Source organism: Equus asinus, chromosome X (assembly GCF_041296235.1).
Source record: "Equus asinus isolate D_3611 breed Donkey chromosome X, EquAss-T2T_v2, whole genome shotgun sequence".
Classification (NCBI taxonomy): Eukaryota; Metazoa; Chordata; class Mammalia; order Perissodactyla; family Equidae; genus Equus; species Equus asinus.
In genome coordinates, this window is record NC_091820.1 from 119,226,039 (window position 1) to 119,247,322 (window position 21,284).

The following is a 21,284-nucleotide window of genomic DNA, read 5'->3' on the forward strand; positions in this document are numbered from 1 at the left end:
TTCACACACGCCAGGAAACATGGGGGCCAGATGGTCAGCCAGGCCCCAAAGCAGAGTTCTCCTTCTCCAGTTCCTTGTCCCCTCAGAGCCAGCTCTCACTCCTGAAATACCCCATCCTCCATGAAACCTTTCTGGAATTCTCTGGAAAGGAAGTGACAATTTCCTTCATGCCATTTCCCACTCCCTCAACACCCCTCCCCCACAACCACAAACAAAATGGAAACTACCCCAGGAACAGCTGTACCCTCTACTTAGAAACAGCCCCTCCTCCGGCTAATAGTCATCCAGCAGCAAATTTGCATGCAGCACGTGACCAGTGGCGTGTATTTAAGAGACAGAGGGCCAGAGTCAGGGGTCCAATCTGTAGCCATGGACGGAGCAGAAGTAACCCATCCATGGGACTGCCCACAACGTTGACTCCAGTCGGCGAGCTGAACCCTCCTCCTTGAGCGAATGCCCAGCGAAAGGGCCCTGGCCACAGCTATTTTGTCAGCTCCTTCTCCTCTATTCCTTTCTTTCCACCACCCCCTCCATTTGAGATGAAATCAGGAAGAGGGAGGGGAAAAAAATAAAAGTTTTGCAAGCTCTGTTGGTTGGGGTTTCTCTGTGCTTATTTACAAGAAACCTAGTTTCGTTCCTTGGCTCTCGGTCACTGCCTGATTCCAGCGTGGGGCTTGTCACGACTCCGATGGTGAGGCTGGCCCCGAGCTCTGCTCCAACTCCCCCTGCCCTTTCTCAGCTCCAGTCTTTCCCCTACCTTCGCAGGCCCTAGCTGTCCTGGTGGAGGGGCGGTTAGGGCTGTAGGAGGTGGTGGGCCACAAGCAGAGAGATGGCTCCTCTCTCTCCAGGAGGCCTGCAGGGAGGAGGAGGGAAGCCCTCTCGTGGCTGCATCCCAACAAGATGTGTGACCCTGGAAAAGTCAGCCATCTCTCTGGGTTGTGGTTTCTATCACGCTTAAGGTGGGTGAGGGCTGAGGGTAATCCAGGCTTAGCAAATGCTCACCAGGGAGTCTCGGGTGAATGAGGATGGTGGTGGGAAAACACTCTGAAAATTAAAAAGCACTCATCCAGATGATGAGTTTCAGGTGACCTCCCAGAGAGCAAGGGGGACTGGGGGTCCCATTTAGCCCCCAGATGCCCCCCATTGGCTCTGGAACATAGACAGGGTGGGGCTGGAAGCTTCCAGTTGTTGGCTTGGAAGGGGCTGACTCCTTGCCTGGGTTGGGGGCCCCGTGGGGAGGGGCAGTCTGCTGCGGTTGGAGGAGTGCTCCCAGTCCCTTGTCCTCGCCACCTTCACCCCGCCCCAGCCCTTTGGGTTGTGGTTATGTGGCAAGAAGAGCACTACAGAAGCCCCGACAGGGGAGGAGGAGTGGGGGGGGGGGGTGAGGTTACTGACAAAGGGAACCTATTTCCCCAGCTGCCCTGACTCCCAGAGGCCTTGACTGAGAAAGCCAAAAGGGCAGCCCCTGGAGGAGCCTGTGGCCACCACATCCTTGTCTCTAATGCTCCAGGGACCAGGAGGAGGCAGAGGGGTGTTAAGCTCTTCTGGAAGTGAAGGCCAAGCCAATGATTGGGGAGAACGCTGTGCAGGAAAGGGGGCAAAGCCCCCCTAGGGCAACTACTGAACCCTGGGCTGCTAGCTGCAGCCTAGCAGAGGCCCCCCAAAGTCCCTGCAGGCTGAAGGGCATGGGCCTCCCAGGGAGAAGATCCAGCTTTGCCTTGGGGTTTTAGCCAGGTCACTTTCCTCCCCTGTGAAATGGGGACACCTTCCCTTCCCTAGCTCAAGTGGTTGCCGTGAAAGGCCAGCGAGCTAATGTAGATGGAAACTGTCTGTTATATCCCAAACGTGTTTTTCAATTTCCTGGTCTAATTTGTGTCTTTTTGACCACGGTCGCTCATTAAGTACTCAGCATATCTTTACCTAGATGGACAGGAAGAAAGGGAAATGGAGATGGTGGGGTGAAATGAAGGCTGGGGGGGGTACATAACCAACAACCATGGAACTTATGGTAGAGAAAGGAAACCAGCTTGACTGGGGCGGGAGCTGGGGGCTGGCTGGGGCATCAGGGAAATCAGCTGGATAAGCGCATAGGCCCTAGATTGACCAGACAGTGGAATTTGAACTTACCATGGAAAGCAACTGGGAGTTACTATAGATTCTTGAGCAAGGGAGGGGCAAAAAGCAAGCAGCTCTTAGGGAAGATGGGTTTGGGCAGGGAGTATGAGTGGAGGGGATGGAGGAATCCAGGCAGGGCAGCTGGAACCTGGGAGGCCAATCGCAGAGCCACCCTGAAGGAATAAAATGACTGAGCATGGGGTAATAAGGTGGTTGTGGAGACCCCAGAAGGCATAGGCTGTTCTTGCTGTAGGAATGTTAAAAGATATGGAGTGATTGGGGCAGGAAATACGGCAAGAAGGTGAGTTCAGCTTGGACATTCTGAAGTTGGGATTACCTTGAAAAATTCAGGATTAATGATGGAAAAAAGAGGTCCCAGAGAGTCATTTTGCTAAACTCACACACACACCCGGCAGGAGGGCCTCAACAGGCCTTCAGTGGCCAAAGGAGCAGGCCTGGCCTGGTGAGGCTGGCAATCCGGATACAATACTGTGGCGGAAAGTTGAGTGTGCTGAATGAAAGGTGGCTTCAAATGGCACACACCACACCCCCGCCGACAGGAAGACCTGATGCTTTCATGGGGGGGCGGGGGAAGGAGGGAACAGAAACACTGACCAGAGACTAATTAAATTCATTAGTGGGTTTTTTAGAAGCTGGGGTAATCTGTGACTCGGCACCAACAGGATATTAAGTCAGATAACTTTTATTGAAAGGACAGTGTTCTTTGTCAAAGCCCCTGCCAGCTCGTGTCCTAGAAACTGATCCGAGGCTCCTTGCTCAGATCTGGGACTTCCCCAGGTGGAAGGGGCTGCACTGGGTTCGCTGCCTGCTTGGCACTGGGTGCCTCTTCCAAATGCTCCCTTCCACCACTGGTCACTTCCCAGGCCAGAAAAAGCAAAGGGTGTTGCAGTGTTCCCTGCACAGAGGAGAGGGTGCAAGAAAGGATGACGTGGAAAGACAGCCTATCCGGCCACAGGCAGCCAGGGAGGGCAGCTTCAGCTCAGATGTCGCCATGAGCTCCCGGGGTCCCTCCTTCAACCCCTCACCACACTGCTGAAAGCCCTTCCTTGACTCAGAATCCCAGGATATCTAAGTTGAAAGGGAACTGAACGATCATCGAATCTGTCCCTCCTGTCATCCAACTGCAGACGCCAAGTTCCCAAGGGAGGAGAAGTGACTTGCTCAAGGTCACACAGCTAGCCACTGTGATTCCCAGGTGATCTTTCTTCCTCCCCTCCTCATTGTCTTTCGGCATCCTCAACAAAGCCGACCCTTTCCTCTGGTGAAGACCGACAGCAGCCAAAGACCCAGGGCTGGCAAATAACAATGAGGCCACACATGTGCAGAACACATTTAACTTTCGCAGCGACTTCCCCACCTCCGTCCCTTTGTTCACACTGTCCCTTAGGCCTGATATGCCCTTTCCCAATTTCTTCAGCTCCAATTCCCACACGGCGTTCCAGATCTGAAGCAAATGTCACTTCCTTTTCAAAGCCTTACCTGCTTCCCCCCACCTGGTATGTTCTCTCCTCCTCCTCACACCTCAGCCTGCCTTCTTAGACTAAAGCAGGGGTCCGCAAACGATTGCCATGTGCCAAATTCAGCCCCCCGTCTGTTGTCGTACAGCCTGTGAGCTAAGAATGGGTTTTACCTTTTTAAATGATTGAGAAAAAATCAAAAGAGGAATACTACCTCGTGCCACATGAGAATCCCACAAAGTTCAAATTTCAGTGGCCACAAATAAAGTTTTATTGGAACCCAGTTACCCTTATCCAATACGCTTATGTATTGTCCGTGGCGGCTTTTGCACTGTAAGGTGAGCTGGGTGGCAGAGTTCATATGGGCGGCAAAGCCTAAAATATTTGCTGTCTGGCCCTTTGCGGGAAAAGTTTGCTGACTCCTGGACTAAAGGCTTCACTCCCCTTCAGCGTGCATGCAGTCATCAAGCGCACCTCTGAGAAGAATGCCACAGAGCACTTGGAGGTGCCTGGAGGGAGGTGTGGAACACCGACTACAAAGTCAGCAGATTTTCATCAGAAAAAATGTCCTGGCCTTGGCTCTGCCCATGATGTGTGACCTTCAGCAAGTCGCTTCTGCTCTGTGGGCCTCAGTTTCCTCAGCTGCACAATGAGAGGGTTGGGCTGGATGGCCTAAGGCCCTTTCTAGCCCTCTGATTTAGAAGGTCAGCGATCTGTCGATCTGTCGTATTTCCAGCTCGCACAGCTGTGAGGAGGCACAGTACTGATCCTTTTTTCTCCAAACAAGAGCTTACAGAAGGTTCCCCTGCCCAGCTGTGGTTTTCCGCTGCCACTGTGGGCCCCCTCACTCCATACTCACCTGCCCTGCCCCCCTTTCCTTCTGCTGACCTGTCTGCCCTTCTCTCTGAGTTCCTCTCCCTGCAAAATGAAGACGGCCTCCTCTGAGAGAGCCCTCCCCATCTGGTGAGCCAGGAGCCTCCATTTTTTGTGGAGGTGGAGGCAGAGAAAGAAGGGCTCTCAGCTCTCCCCAGCCTCCCAGGGCCCACAGCAGACAGGCAGTCAAGCAGGAGACAGGGCCAGCTCTCACCACACCCCTGCTCTGCCAGAGGAAACAGCCCCTCTCTGCCACTTCCTGTCCCAGGGGTTTCAGCAGTTTCCCCTTCAGGGCCTGCTGGCCCTCCCAGCCCCGCCCCTGCCCCACACAGGTCAGAGAGTGCAGAGAAGGGAGGGGCCCTGCGGGTGAGTGGGGAGGATCTCTCATAGGAAGGCTCAGGAGACAGCTGTCTACACAAGGGGACGCCCGGCCCCCTCCTCTGCCAGCAGGTTGGGCTGGGGGAGTGGGGACCTGGGAGGGAGTTAGGACTCTCTACACAAACCCTCTCCTGTTAGCAGATGAGTAGAAGTGAGTTCATCACCTTACCTAGCTATCACCTTGCAGGGGCAGAGTGAACCTGGCCTTAGAGGACTGAATAAAAGTTCACCTGGGCTGAGGACCCACCCTGGGTGGCTTCAGATGGGGGGACGGGTTGAAGCAAGAGAGCCTGGGGAAGGCAGGCTGACAGTGGAGGTTAATTCAGAGGGGCAGGTGACACTGAAATCAATGCCACTTCATAATTTTGCATAGTTTTGTCTGTAGCACCAATGGACAGAGACAACAATGGAGAGCAAAGTATTGTATTACACGTGGGTCAAGGGTGGTGACATTTCTGGGTGATGGAACAGGAAGCTATCACATTCCATAGCCACTGCTGATTTGGTGTGGTGACTTCCACTTGTAAATACCTCCCGGTCACCCTTGCAAGGTGGGGCTCCTAGCAGTGGGGCTGAGTGCCTGTTGAGGGATCCTGCAGGCGGGTGACCAGCTCTGCCAGCTCTGACCCCACTCAAGGCAACAGGTCAGAGGAGCAGTAGTAGCCGGAGACCCTGGACCTCTGCCCAGTTGCCAGTCCTCCCGAGGACTGGTTAGAAGTACATGATGATGATTCTAGAAGCCTTGATGCCTGGGATGCGGGCCTAGTAGTGGATAGCCATAATCACCTTGGTTCCCCTGTGGTAATACTGTTCTGTGAGGTTCAAGTAGCAGTGGGAAAGACTAAGGGGACCCCTAGAAATGATGGTTCTGGGTGGACCAACAAAGAATGGATAGGAAGATGGCTGATACCTCTCTTGGCTCTGAGAGGTCATCCTCTTGCGCCTTTGGCCAAGAGCGCTGCCCAGCCAGGCCTCCTGTTAAGAGGGCAGAGTCCCGCTTTTCCCTCTCCCCTCTCCCTCCACGCTCCCCAGGGCAAATGGGACCCAGTGCCCCAGTGATACGGCCCCATTGCCCCTGAGGGGAGTGCCTGCTCCACACAAGCCTGCTTCTCCACCCCTGCGAGTTGGAGTAAATGCTGCTTCACAGCTGGTATGGGGGACGCCAAGGAAGCCTCAGACACAACATCTGGATATGCACCTGGGCTCCTGCCAGCCCCTCCCTACATCTGCAGTGCAAACTCAGGGCCAGGGGTTGGTTACAAGCCCGACTCAAAGCTGGTGGCACGTGTTTGGAAAGCACATCTACACTGGGCGGAGGGGGTGGAAGCACTGGAGATCGGTGCCAGCTCGGGGCAAGCGCTCGCAGGGTTGGCACTGATCTGAGCTAGCACTGGGCCCAAGATGGTGGGTGTGGCCACTGTGGCCTCGGCCATGGGCCTGGTGTGGGAGGGGCAGAGGGGTGTGGGTACTTGTTTAAATGTGGACAAGATTTTCTTTTGCGCCCTCTGATATCACTTCAATTTGTTCCCTCTGCTTCTGGGGAAGGGGGCCAAACAGTAAAAATTACAGGGTGACAGAGTGGAGGATAGGGAAGGTGGCAGGGATTTACATTTATTGGGTACAAGCTGTGGGGCTGGTGTCGTGCCAAGGCACTTCATGTAGACTATCTCCTTTAATTTTTACAACATACCTACAAAGTAGCTAGTCAGTGGCAGAGCTGGGGTTTGAATCTGGGTTTATTTCCAACTACTACGCTCTTTGAACTCTGTTTTCAATGAAATCTCTTTTGGTAATAATTCTGTTTTAATACTTCCATTTTAAAGACAGCAGGAGACAGGCTCCGAAAAGATGAGGTAACATGACTGAGGTCACACTGCCTATCCAGAATGGAGGCAGAACTCAAACCCAGGCCTGTGTGCCCTAGGGCTCAAAGTCCATGCTGGTGACCATCTGCTCAGATTCCTAGCTTGGGGCTGGTTCACGTCACCCAACTTTGAAGGCTCAGAAGCTTCCCAGGCCTGCGTCCCACCCCCCTCAGGGCCTCGATCTCAACCAAAGCTCGGTCTGATAAGCAAATCCTAACTTCCTGGGCCAATTTTGCACCAAAATGGTGACAAGTTGAACCCCTGTGGCCACTGTGGAGGAAGGGTATTGTGGAATAGGCAGCTTCCAGTTCTGTTGATAAAGGAGGCTGACTCTATTTCTGTACCTCAGGGGCCTACTGTTTCCAGAGAGTTCCTGGCTCCAGACCTAGAGTGGTCATGGCATGGTCCCTGCCCCATAAATATACACTTGCTCTCAGCTTACACATAAGGTAAGTCTGGGTTCTTATCTCAGGGTGTTGGTTCACATGTTTATTCAAATATTTATGGAAAGTCAGTCTTGAGTGCCTCATAGGTGCCAGGCCCATGGCCAGGGGCTTATCACCGGGCCCACCCTATTCTTCTCTGTGGTAGTGTCTCTTCATATCTAAGCCCCCGGTAAGCTGGGTTAGCCCATCTGCCTAAACAATATTGCTGGGTTTTTTTTTCCCCCAAAACACTTCCACGGCAAATGTCTCTTCAAAACTGACGCCCAGAGATTGGGGGGAAATGAGGAGTAACTGCTAACAGATACAGAGTTTCTTTATGGAGTGATGAAAACATTCTGAAATGGATTATGGTGATGGAGATACAACTCGGTAAAATACTACAAGCTACTGAATTGTACACTTTAACTGGGTGAATTGTATGCTATTGAACTATATCTAATAAATCTTTTTTTTTTTTTTCCTAAATACAAGGCCCAGAGAGGGGCAGCAGGTCACTCCAGGCCACACGATGGAGCAGCTCAGGCTGGACTCCAGGTGTTCTGATTTATGACTCTGAGGCTCCTTCCTCCTATCAGCCTCCCCATAACCCTAAGCAAGGCTGACTGCTGAGGCTCAGCGAGCGTACGAGCATGGCCAGGCCTGTGCATGAGGGGTGGCGGCTGGACATAAAGCAGAAGGGTGGGCAGTGGAAAATCCTCTAGACAGGGGCTTGAATTTAGGTCTGCCATGAGCATGGCCAAGTTCCTTCCCCTCTCTGCCTCCCCATGTCCCTATATGTAAAGTGAAGTGGATGAGTTTGGTGATCCCTTGGGAAAGGCTCCCCCAGCTCTGACGCTCTGAGATTTTAATTATAAAGCACTGCAAGATGGAAGACAATGGCATGTCAGATATGTGGTTCGTCTTGGAGTGCCGCAGAATGCCTTGGACACAATGGGGTGTTCCAATCGATGCTTCTCATTGATAGTGATGACCAGGACTTTCCCTGGAGAGTCAAATTCTCTCAGGCAATTCCACTGCTGAGTTTCTCCATGGGGGGTAGCATGGTCCTGATTTCCCCGCCGGCAGCGTTAGGTGGTACAATAACCCATAATAGAGACCCATTGATCATGTTCTTTGGAGATGTCAGGAACGAAGTTCTTGGCCTGGCGCCCGGGCAGCCCCACCTTGTGCTGAGCTTGCCTCCATGGTGGAGGGAGCGATCGCTGATGGCCACCCGTCTAGCCCCCGCTGGACAGGATGTTTCCACATCAAGCCCCACTTCCTGCAGCTAGGCCTGGGCTCCGGTTCCCCCCTTCTCCTGCCATCTGGTCGCCTGCCCTCTGCCCCCCTCCCCTCGCTGGGTGTTTACAGGCTGCCTTATCAGCCTGGGGAATCTGGGCCTCACCCAGCCGGCTGCCCCGCCCTGCCCAGCCCAGACAGCCTGCCCAGGGCCCTACCTCTGTGGTTTCGTCACTACAGGCACTCACTCACAGTCTGCGCCCCCTCGCACCCCTGGCAGGCTGGGGGTGTGGATGAAGGCTTGCGGCCTGAATATTCATAGTGCTCTACCCACCTTGCCCAAGCTGGGGGAGGGCATGCCCTCTTTCTATATTGTCATCGTCTCCATCTGCAAGCTATGGGGACAGGAATGAGGTGCTTGGGCTGCTGAGGAGGCTAACTTTGGCCTGGAGCGCCTTGATGGCTCTTCTGTTCTCAGCCACCAAGAGATGAGCGGGGTCAGCACAAGGCTGGAAGGCTCTTAGAGTACAGGCGGGGTTTTTTTTTTAACTGAGGAGTACGGTAAACACTCCAAGCTAAAGGTGGGGTGGAATGAGGGGCTTCAGGCCGAGTGTGGTGGAGGAGGGAAGGCTGGGGAATCTGTGGAGATTCCATGCTGGTGACCATGCCCAGACTTCAGAGCCTCATGGGTGTCACGCTGTCTCCATCCTACCCTGGGATCTGCTCACCCACCCAAAGGCTGGGACGAAGCCAGAGCTAACCACTGAGCAAGTCCAACAACTTTCCCCCAGAACATAGCACTTAGATTTTTCCATCGAATGAGTTTGATTCAAGGAGGGGGATGGGGTGGGGACAGCAGGCAAATGAATAGGCTGCAGGTGATGGATTTCCCTTCCAGCACCTTGGGCTAAGATCCTGAAAGTTCAAGTTCTGACCTGTCCATAGGCAGGTCCCACAGTGACAGGGCCTGCTTGCTAAAGCTGACCAAGCCTCAGAGCAGAAATCAAAGCCACAGTCCAAACCCAGCTCATCTTCCAGGGACTTCCATTTTGTTCACGGATAAATCAATGAAAATATATTTAGGCAGTAGATTGCAACATTCACATTTAAGATAAAATGCCAGACTTCAAAGAAATTTTATGAGACTGTATCCTTCTAAGTCTCTAGGATGTAGTTCAATAGTTTGGGGCGCTTGGGTGGGAAAGTTTGGAAAAACTCTGCTCGGGCAATTTTGCCATTAATGGGCTATGTAACCACAGGCATGCTGTGTCACGCGGCTCTCGCCGCCTCGGGCCTCCTGCCCTCCTCTCCACTATAGATCTCATGCTCCCCAGAGCTCCTCACAAGCTTACTGACCCTAGTAGCAGTCAGAGCTCTGAAGGCCACCATGCCATCTCCCCAGGAATGACTTCCCCACCACTCAGAAAAATCGTAAACTATTTGGTGTTAAAATGTTAATGGGTGAGATTGGGTTAATGTGTCACCCCTCTCCTTAACACATTTTCATTTTAAAAGGCCATCTGGAGCTCCGCTTTAACCTAAGCAGCAGCTCCAGGGCAATAGTGGGGCAAACCAGTGGGCAGGTGAGCCAAGGGGTGTTTCTCCCTCCCCTCACACTATTAGCCATGGAGCAAGCTGGCCTTCACCATCTACTCCTGATTCCTGTCGTCTCTGTTAGGAAGCTGCATGGAGTGGATGTCAAAGCTTTTGAAAAGCTAACAACTAGGCCTGGTGCAGCAGAAAGCCCACTTGACTGGGCGTGAGGACGATTAAGTTCCAGTCATGGCCCTGCCTCTGCCTAGCTCCTCCCTCATCCTTTGAGCCAGCGCCAACTCCTACTCCAGGGCACACATTTAGATCTATGGCTGTGGGTACACCAGCCATACTCAGCAGAGCTTTACAGTCCAAACTCATCTGCTTGGTTTCCAAAGGTCCTTCGCAGTCTGACCCCACCCTACCTACTGAGCCTTGTTTCCCATGATTTCTCAACTCAAGCCTGGGCTTCAAGCCCAGTGGTCTCCTCATGGTCCCCTGAGGGAACATTCCAGGCTCATTCACGGAGTTTCTCAGGCCTGCCGTGCCCTTACTGCTCTGTTTTGGTTAATCAAATAATGCCCATCCAGCAAGGTCCCAACGAAGTTCCCCAAACCCATGGAGCTGGTTACACTCTGATAACTAGAGTCTATATGGAGCCCTCTTCTTTAAACACCCGTAGCTCTTAAATTCGACCACAAGATCTCTTAATCCCACACAGTCTTGAATTGCTCTTTAATTATTTCATGTGTATGTCTTGTTTCCCCAACAGGCAGTAAAATCCAGGAGATCAAGGCCTATTTCATCTTCTCCTGACTCTAACACAGGTCTGGACATTCATGAATTAAGTCCACGTAAATTCTCAGCCCGAGTGAGATCTCGAGAAAAGAGACCCTGGGGCCTAATGGATCTGAGGGCTACAGTCTAGGGGTGAGGATAGCGATAGTGTTAGGGGGCAAAGGTCTCCAGGCTCAAACAGTACTTGTCCTCTCTTGCTCCAAGCCTCCGTTAGGGGAAACACATACAAGCTAGAGTCATTTATTCCAAGCAGCATCAAGAAGGCGGCTGATGATCAATCAGGCCATCATCAAAGCATTCTCTCTTTGTATAAAAACCACAGTCTTTCCACCCCAGGAATATCGGGTGCTGGTCTGATCACTGGACCCTTGGTAAAGACTTCATGATGCTGGATCAGTTCTAAGAGCTAAAATTATTCAAGAGAATGGGTTGTACTGAGGACAATGAGGATAACTATATGAGGACAAGCTTTTTTTTAAAAGACCTTTTTTTGTCTAGACAGGCAAGGTTGAAAAGGGATATGATTGGCATCTATAAAATGATGTATGGAGCAGATAGTCATGGACCTAGGCACCAAAAATGCGTTATAAATGAAGAGCAAATAATAAATAGTCCTGTTTTGCAAATGCATAGTAAAGTTAAGGAACTCTTTGGCTGAAGAATATCGATGAAAAGATTAAGCATCTTCTAAAATGACAGTAACATCAAGGTCATCCATGATGATAAAATAAGATCACAAAAGCACAGCCAAACACATCTGTTATGACAATTAATGTAAACAGGATAAATTCGAATATTAAAATAAAACAATATTGACAATCTGATTCTAAAATTCATATGGAATTGCAAAGGACTTAAAATAGGAAAATAGCAAAAGAACAAAATTGGAGCGCTAACACTACATGATTTCAAGAATTGTTATAAAGCTACAGTAATCAAAACAATTGGTATTGGTATTGGCATAAAGATAAACAAATAGAGTAATCAATGGAACTGAATATAGAGTCCAGAAATAAGTCCACAGATAGAAGGACAACTGCAGTAAACTAATGATAGCTTTTTCAACAAATGGTGCTGGAATAATTGGCTATCCATATGTAAAAAGATAAAAAATGAATTTGTATTCATACCTCTCACCATACAGAAAAAGTTAACTTGAAGTGGATCAAAGACCAAAATGTACAACCTAAAACTACAAAACTTCTAAAAGAAAACATAAGAGAAAATATTCGTGGCCTAGGGCTAGGCAAAGAGGTCTTAGATACAACACTAAAAGCGTGATCTATAAACGTAACAACTGAGTAGTTGGACTTCAGTGAAATTAAAAACTTCTCTTCAAGAGACACTGTAAAGAGAACGAAAAGACAGGCCACAGACTCAGAGAAAATCTTTGCAAAGCATGTGTCTGATAAAGGTCTTGTGTCCAGAATAGATAAAGAACTATGAAAACTCAACTACAAGAAAACAAACAAGTCAATTTAAAAATGCCAAAGATTTGAACAGACATCTCACCAAAGAAGATATATGGGTGACAAAAAAGTATGAGGCGTTGCCCCCATGGCCGAGTGGTTAAGTTTGCACGCTCTGCTTCTGTGGCCCAGGGTTTCACCAGTTCAAACCCTGGGCAGGGACATGGCACCGCTCATCAGGCCATGCTGAGGTGGCGCCCCACGTACCACAACTAGAAGGACCCACAACTAAAATATATACAACTATGTACTGGGGGCTTTGGGGAGAAAAAGGAAAAATAAAATCTTCAAAAAAAAGTACATGAAAAGCTGTTCAACACCATCAGTCAGAGAAATACAAATTAAAACCACAGTGAGATATTGCTGCATACCTATTAGGATGACTAAAATTAAAAAGACTGCCCATACCAAGTGTTGGTGAGGATGTGGAGCAAGTGGAACTCTCATACACTGCTGGTGGGAATATAAAATGGTGTAACCACATTAGAAAACAGTTTAACAGTTTCTTAAAAAATTGAACTTACAAATGCTGGGTGATCTAGCCATTCTACTCCTAGGTATTTAACCAAGAGAAAAGGACGTGTATAGCCATAGAAAGATCTGTACACAGATGTTCATAGCAGCTTTGTTTGTAAGAGCCAAAAACCGGGAAAAAAAAAACCCACCAAATGTCCACCAACTGATGGATAGATAAAAAATGTATGGTATATCCATACAATGGAAGGCTACTTAGCAACAAAAAGGAATGAAATACTGATTTATATAACGATGAATCTTAAAATAAATATGCTGAAGGAAAGAAGCCATACAAAAAGAGAGTACAGGCTATATGATTCCATTTATATAAAATTCTAGAAAACGCAAACTATTACAATGAGTTGTAAATAAGCCCTAGAGCTCTAAGGCACAGTATAGTGAACACAGGCATACCTGATTTGATTGTACTTAGCTATATTGTGTTTTTTTTCTTTTTTTTTTTCCTGCTTTATCTCCCCAAACCCCCCCGTACACAGTTGTATATCTTAGTTGCATGTCCTTCTAGTTGTGGGATGTGGGACGCTGTCTCAACATGGCCTGATGAGCGGTGCCATGTCCACGCCCAGGATCCGAACCCTGGGCCGCCGCATCGGAGTGCAAGAACTTAACCACTCGGCCACGGAGCCGGCCCCGCTATATTGTGTTTTATACAAGACCCTCCCTCCACCAGCAAAAAGATCATGACTCACTGATGGCTCAGATGAAGGCTAGCATTTTTTAGTAATACGGGATTTTTAAATTACAGTATACACATTATTTTGTTAGACGTAATGCTATCGCACACTTAAAAGACTATAGTATAGTGTAAACGTAACTTTCACATGCACTGGGAAACCAAAAATTTGTGTGACTTGCTTTATTGTGATATTTGTTATATTGCGGTGGTCTGTAATCAAACCCACAATATCCCCGAGTTATGCCTGTATAGACGACAATATTGTACTATAATTATCAAACTTGCTAAGAGACTAGAAACTATTTACTCCAATCACTAAAAAGAAGGATAATTATGTAACATGATAGAGGTGCTAATTATCACTACAATGGAAACCATATTATGATATACAGTCATGCGTCGCTTAACGACGGGGATACGTTCTGAAAAATGTGTCCTTAGGCAATTCTGTCATTGTGCAAACATCATAGAGTGTACTGAAGGGGAACAAAATTTTCCGCCTCAAAATGTCTCTCTTCAACATGAGGATTAGGCTGATTGTTTTTAAGAAACAAAAGACTTAGAAAGTTTTTCTCCTTACCTTCCCCTTAACTGCCTAAAAGAATTCAGATTTAAAAAACTTGTCTCAGGAAGCAGCTATCACCTTAGCTTCACATGAACTAGGTGGTAGACGGGGAGGAGCCTAGAAAAGCCTGTTTGTTGGCCTCCCTTCTGCGTTCTTCTGTTTCTGTGTGGCCAAACACTTGTTTTCCAAACATTTGCTCCTTTTCCCCTACCTAGGAATTGCCTTCCTTCCCTTTGAAGTCCCTGACACTCCCCACCCCCAACAGCTTCTTTTCTCTTTAGCTGAGGATGGTATTTAGCGTGAGGGCTTTGGCCGCTTAGGTGAGTTACTCAGTTTTCCTGGGTTTCTCCCATGTATACATGTTATTAAGGTTTTGTTTGTTTTTCTCCTGTTAATCTGTCTCATGTCAATTTAATGCTTAGACCAGCCAGGAGAACCTAGGAGTGTAGAGGAAAATTTCTTCCTTCCTATGGTACTTACACAGACCTAGATCGAATAGCCTACTACACACCTAGGCTATATGGTACTAATCTTACGGGACCACCATCGCATATGCTGTCTGTCATTGACTGAAACATCATGATGCGGCACATGACTATATAAATGTATCAAATTAACATGTTGTACACCTAAATTTACACAATGATATGTGTCAAATATATTTCAATAAAAAGAGAAAATGCATCATACTAATTGATAGTGACAGAAAGCAGAGACGTGGTTGCTCAGGATGAGAAGGGGGGGATCGCAAAAATGCACAAGGCAATTTTCAGGGGTGATGGTTTCACTTATATATACATATGTCAAATATTATCAAATTGTACACTTTAAATATGTGCAGTCTATTGTATGTCAATATTACGTCAATAAAGCTGTTAAGTGAAGAGAAAGAAAAAGGTCCCCAGATTGGATAAAGTAACAACAGCAGCAAACACTTAGTATGTAATTTTACTAAGTGATAATATTACTATGCAACAGCAGTAAAGATAAAAGAAGCAAGAGCACCCATGCTCTCTCCTAGAAAACCCATTACTTGGTGCCACCAGTTGAGACAATTCTGAACCTTGGGACTTATGGAGTATGCCGATTCTAATGGGTTTGTGTTGTTTATCTTTTGCTCACTCTTTGCCAATGTTACTGTCCCACCTAGCCTGGAATGCCCCTACAGCATAGCCAATGCGCTCTCTTTCCTCTTTTGAAAGGCCATCTACCCTCTCACCTCCAGGAAGCCTTCCCCAATTAAGCTGAGGCCGGAGAAGAATGAGCTTCCTCTAGATAAGCATCACCTGATCTACAAACCTTACGTGCCATAGGCTGGTTAGCACTTCAGCTCCTGCCCACTGCGGGGCTAAGGGAATGTGTATTACTACAGTTCTAGAATTGGGTTTAGATCCTTCAGAGCAGGGGGCTGGGCCTGTTGTGTTTATTTTTTTAGGATCAGCATGGCGCCAAGAAAGTGGTCACCTAATGACACAGGTGTTTTCTGTGTGTGGATTCTTACAGAATCAGAATAACCGAACTAGTCTCTCTTATCCTCTGGGGGCATTATGGGAAAAAGACAGATTATCTCCTAAATCTATGTCTAAGTACCTCCTTATTATCAGGTCATCAGGAATTAGGGGAGGTTAAGACTAATTGCCCAGTCTCCCATCCCCCAAGGCCTAGCAGTTCGAACCTGAGGGGTGGAGACCAAGGGGCTGAGTGAACTGGCTCAGGGGTGGTCCAAGGGTGGTCCAGTTTATCCTGGGCCTCCTGCCCCTGCGGGTGGCCACAGGCTCCTCTAGCAAACACAATCCATTTGATAGCAGATGGAACCTCCAACTTGCTTTCTGGGGGGGCCTTTGAAGTGGGAATGGCCCCCAGGCCCCTGGGAACTCTTCGGGGCAAAGGCTGTGCCCCAGTCCCAACCCAAAGACTCTGGGCATTGGTCCAGAATAGACCCATCATCTGTTCTAGCAAAAGGAGGGAGAAAGTGAGCAGTGCTTGGCCAGTCGGCTCCCAGAACTCTACACTCAGTAGAGTAATAACAACAAACTGATGACTGCTAGGGGTAGAACATGAAGCCTTCTCTCACTGGGACTAACGTATTCCTGCAGCGAATGATACTCAAGATGAAAGTGGTGAAGAGAGAAAGATGGCAATGTTAATAAAAATATTAAAGATGAGTTTCGCTCTTAACTACTGCACTGCTGGCCACTTAGAAGGACTTTATACATTACACACACACACACACACGCACACACGTCTTCTTCCACATCCCCTCCTTATCCTGTGTGATGGCAGAGTTGACAAGAAGTTAGCAGAAAGATCTGTAAAATCTCCCTCTTGGTTTTAGGAATGAGTATGGTGTGCCCTGCCAACACTGCCAGAGAAGCAGTTGATCCCTGGAGCCTGGCAAAGTCAAGAGTGTGCGAGGGGGAAATGATAACAACAACAATAATAATAGCCACAGGAAAAATAACAGCTAACAGTTACCATAGTCACACAGCCAGCAAGCATTAGGTCTGGGATATGAATGCAGAGAGCCTGTGCTGTTCCCCACCTCCCCCCAGACAATATGCTTTTCGGGAAGGACATTGGGTTATATGGGAAGAAAGGAAGCTTCAGGAAGGGCAGGTGGACTGAGAAGCAGAAGTGCCAGCACTGGGACAAGAAAATGGTCCATCGAGAAGGTGGGAACCTAAGGCAAAGCTTGTACAACCTGGGTAAGCTGCTTAACCTCTTGATTCTTCTTGGTATGCCTAAGAAATGTTCCAGCACTTTCCCTTGCAGACCCTCAGGCATAAAACACCCTTCCACGTTGCCTGACCCTCCTCCTCACCCTGGGAGTAGGCTGGGGTCTCTTTGCCAAGAAACTCACCTTAAGACACAATTTCCCAGCCCAGAAGTCAGGGTACTCTGGTGTGTCCCTGTGGTTTTGCAATATGCTAGGGAGGGGGCAGGGCAAGAGTGCCGTGAGAGGAAAATGATGTATGGGGGGGAGGGGGTCTGGGTGTTTTTGTCCAATTAAGTCCAAAAAGGGCCAAGTCCCTCTCTACACCCAGCCATGGTGTAGCAGCATAACAAATACATGGCTAGTCCTTGCCCTGGCCTGGGTGGTCTGGGCAGAAACACAGAGGACTATCTAGATATTTAAGTTCCCAGCTGGCTGAGAAAATAAAAATCTCTGTCCTCTACCTGAACCTCTGAGCTTCCAGAGAAATCCCAGAACCCAAGGGAAAGGTGGGACCCAACCAGCCGGTGCCTGCTGTGAACACCTGTGGCATGTCAGTTTTCCTGTCCTTTTGGTGCCCCCTACCTCTCTTTTCCCCTCTCCCCCGTGCAGGGCCTGTGTGTGTGTGTGTGTGTGTGTGTGTGTGTGTGTGTGTGTGTGTAGAGGGGGGAGATCAAAATGAAATCCCCTCAGCCTGGGTGGCAGGGAAGCCTGGCCACCCTTTGTATCTTCTCAATACACGCTGGGCTCCTGGTCTAGGCCAGCCACTTTGTGTCTCCTGGAGTGGAGATCGGGGTTTTCACCGAGCCACCCACAATCTCTGACCTGGTCTTTTATGTGACATGCATTTGCCAAACAATTATCCAGGCTTCGAAGGTCAGTCTGTGGCCAGGGAAGAGAGAGAAAGGCGTCTTTTCTCCCTTTTCTGCCTAGCCAAATCTCCCCCGCGCCGCCCCACCCCCTTCAAGGTCTAGCTCAGCTGCGCGTCCCTCACAAAGCCTCCCCCCCTCCTCCAGCTGCTGCTGACCTCAGAGCCCGGCCGCCTGTGGCCCCTGCTCCAAGGAGCACAATTAGCACCTGACCAGCCACTGGCCTGCCTGCTTGTCCTCGCCTCTGATTGTTTCAGTGTCTTAGTCATCTCTCCCCTACCACCTCCTTTGCTTGTCTACCCGACAGCGCCTAGCATAGGTTGGGCACACAGTAGGTGTTAATAAATGTCTGTTGAATTGCAACTCAGCAGCTCCTATGAGGTCAGAACCCTCATAAGCCCCCGAACCAGCAGTTCCTTGGCAACCAGCGCTGGGGCCCCAGCTACAGGGCATTAGCGGCACAGCTGCTATTAGAGTCCACACGAGGCTCAGCGGCCAGAGATCTGCAGGCAGGTTGGTGTTGATGAGAAAAGCCCCTGACCCCCAGGAAAGCACCCATGGGATTCTGGGTACCTCGGATGAGTTTCCTTCCTCTCCTGCAGAACTAGTTTTCAGTCTGAGAGCCGCAAAGGGAATAAATTGGCAGCGAAGCCAGAAACCTCTTTGCAGGTTAGAAATCCCGGAGACATAACCAAGCCCAGGTTGGGGCCAGGCCCAGCCTGAGGAGAGAAGGCTGCCCAAGGCCCTTCCCAGCTCAGCAGAGGACCTCTGGGAGGTGCAGAGGGCACAGTGGGCATGGGCCCCCCACCCCAGGGGGCTATAGGGGTGTTTGTGGGTAGCCCTAAGTAATGCCATCCTGCCCTGGAACCCAACAAATCACGCCACTGAATGCTTGCCACCCTCAGCCCACACAGGAACCAGGTCTCCCTTTCCCTCTCAATCACCCAAATCCCAGGGCAGGCCTCTGTCCTGGGCGGGCATCCAGACCAGAACCCAGCCAGGGTCCCCAGGCAAGGAGAAGCCTCCAAGCCCGGGGTTCCTGGCTCCTCACACTGGCTCTAGGATTTGAGCCTGGCTTTGAATGATGGTTATTTATATAGATGACCTAGCCACTCTCCCTGGCCCTCTCCCACATTCCCCACCCCGACCGCAGCCCGCACCAGAAGGTGTACACAATTCTGGAAGGTAAGTGGTGTCTTCTTCACCTCCATATTTTCCTTACTGCCACTTCGCTGATGCCTGGTCCTGGGACTGACTCTCAGCAAATGTTTGCCGACTTGAATCTGAGTTTTAGGCACTGCGTTAGACAAAATCATAATGCTAGTTCACGCCTACTATGTGTCACGCACTGTTCTAATAAGCAGCTTACGTGTATTGATATATTTGATCCTCAGGGCAACATTATAAGGTAACTCTCATTTGACAGATGAGGAAACTGAGGCATAGAATTGACTGGAATCATACAGCTAGTGAATAACAAAGCTGGGGTTTAGACCCAGACAATCCGGCTCGAGTGACTGGAGGTAAAATGAGAATGTTGGGTGTCGGGGGTGAGGGCAGGGTGGCGAGGGCCAAGGCCAAGCTTAGGAGCAGGGATTTCCCTGGAAAAGCAATCCCCTCAGCCTGCGTCTGGCTGTGCCTCTCGGGGACAAAAGCCCTAATTTTGCAGGCTGGGGCATTTTGGACATCCTATCAAACAGGCCCATGAATGACAGAGCACAGCACCCTCATTTTTAGATCCCAATGTAGGACAGAGGAGACAGAAGCCACTGTGCCACCACTTAGCACTAGGCAGGGGCAGGGTGGATGTCAGGCCCCCAGCTTGTCCAGGGGTGGGCGCCAGTTCCTGAGCAACCACGGAGCAAACAGCGCAGCAGTGGGAGGAATGCCAGACATAGTTGCAAACAAGCCACTCCTTCGGCTCACAGCTAGAGGCTGGGTGAGGGTGGCAACGTGGAGCCTGCTCAACGGTCCCCCCTCAAGACATCTCAGGCTTTGAACCCAGTCCCAGAGACAACCACATGCAAGGCAGCCTTTTCCCTACACCCTCCAGGATAGGAGGTCCACCAGGATAGCTGTCTTTCTCTTAACTCTAGACAGCTCCCCACTAGGCTGTTTCTGCTCTGGGGCCACTGAATTAATGGTTGAGAAAGTGCCTTATAACCGGTAAAACCCTGTGTAACTAACTTCCAGGAGGGACTTGCATTCTTGCCAGGCATACGTGTTCCCTGGGCATTTTCAGTGGCAAAGTGTCCTGTCTCCCCAAAAGGGAGAGCTAGATCTGTTCCCTTCACCCCCTTCCAACCTGGGCATTCAGGCCAGGGGTCAGCTCACAAGGGGTGAGTCCCCAATGGGCGTGCCCACCAGCTGTTTGAGGCCAGCAGTGGTGGCTCAGGCCCTGGGGTGGTGACCTCACTTCCGCTCCTACCTCCCCACCTCCCCAGCACTCCTCCCACTTGAGGCCCCACCAGGCCAAAATCGAGAAGTCCAAGGTTAACTGTTCCTCCCCACTTTAAGAGCTAATTAAAATGATTAGCCACAATGAACTGTAAAACATTAACCAGAAGAAGCTGCAGGACCAGACAGGCCTCTATCTCGGGCAGAGGGATGAGGGGCAGGAATCAAACGGCCATCAAATCCCATGACTGGGGTGTGGTGGTGGCGGGGGCAGCCAGGGAGAACTTGGCTGAGCCGAGGTGCCAAGGGGTCAGGAGGTGACTCTGGTCAGGAAGGCCATGTCCTGGCATACAGTTGTGAGGAAAGGGCGGCAGAGCTAGGGTGCGGTGGAGCGACCAGGAATTCACAAAGCCGCTACCGCCTCAGCAGTCTCCAAAAGCAAGGCGCTGTCGGCAAAGGACCTCGCGCTGGGCGGCTGCTGAATCTCCTTGCCGGCAGCAGAGGAGGGAACAGAGAGGCGGGAGAAATGGGGAGAGCGGGAACGCGGGAGCGGGAAGGCTGGCGGCTGGCTCACACGGAAACACCGGCCCCTGCCAAGAGGTCTCTATTTTGGCGATCCATTTATTCAAGTCATAAGTGTGTGTGTGTGTGAGAGAGAGAGAGAGAGTGTGTGTGTGTGTGTGTGCGTGCGTGCGTGTTACCCTAAGGCGCCTGGCCATAGAAGCAAGCCCTAGGGGTCGCCCGATCAATCTAGCAGCCCCACCACAGTTCCCGCCCGACCTCTTGCCCTCGGGCACCGAGCTTTTGGGGGCCTGCTGTCACGACTGGCCTTGTCAAAGTTGTCCCGGGTCGCGGGAAGACTGGCCCCCGCCCCAACTCGGGAAATCGATTCCGCTTCTACCCCGGGATCAGGAGCTCGGGTGCCCCAACACACACGCGGTGGGGCGAGGCAAGGGCGGGACTCGACACGCAGCGGCTCTCCCATCCTTCCCTGGGCCCCCAACCCCTACACGCTGGAGCCCCGGCGCCCCCGAGCCCGCCCTCAGGCAAACTTTTCGAGGTCTCCGAAGGCTCGAAGAACCGGCGCCATCGACGTACCTGAGGCTGAGTGGGCTCGGTCGCCGGGCCGGGGTCGGTCGCCGTGGTCCCCTCCCCGCTCCGGGGGCCGAGACGCGGGTCCCCAGCCTGGCCAGCCCACCTTCTCCCCTCGGAAGCCGGGCCGGTTAAGTGGCGCCGGGACCTCGGCGCCGGCGAAAGGAGAAGTGGAAGTTGAGCGCGGCGCCCGGTCGGTCCCCGCGGCCGCCGGGGCCACCGTCCCCCTCCCTGTTTCCCTCCCTCCTTTCCTCCCTGTCCG

The 21,284-nt window shown here is 50.6% G+C and overlaps 1 protein-coding gene across 2 annotated transcripts in view; it reads right to left on the reverse strand.

Moving 5' to 3' along the window:
- The window catches only part of ELF4 (E74 like ETS transcription factor 4), a 37,172-nt gene that overhangs the window by 15,550 nt on the left and 338 nt on the right, over window positions 1-21,284 (reverse strand). Inside the window, exon 1 of one of the 2 annotated variants that reach the window (XM_014866243.3) lies at window positions 21,029-21,283. The exons of the other annotated variant lie outside the window; for it this stretch is intronic. The gene's annotated coding sequence lies outside the window, so the exon portion shown is untranslated. Of the gene's footprint in view, window positions 1-21,028; window position 21,284 lie in introns of those variants that run through there. 2 annotated transcript variants of the gene reach the window in all.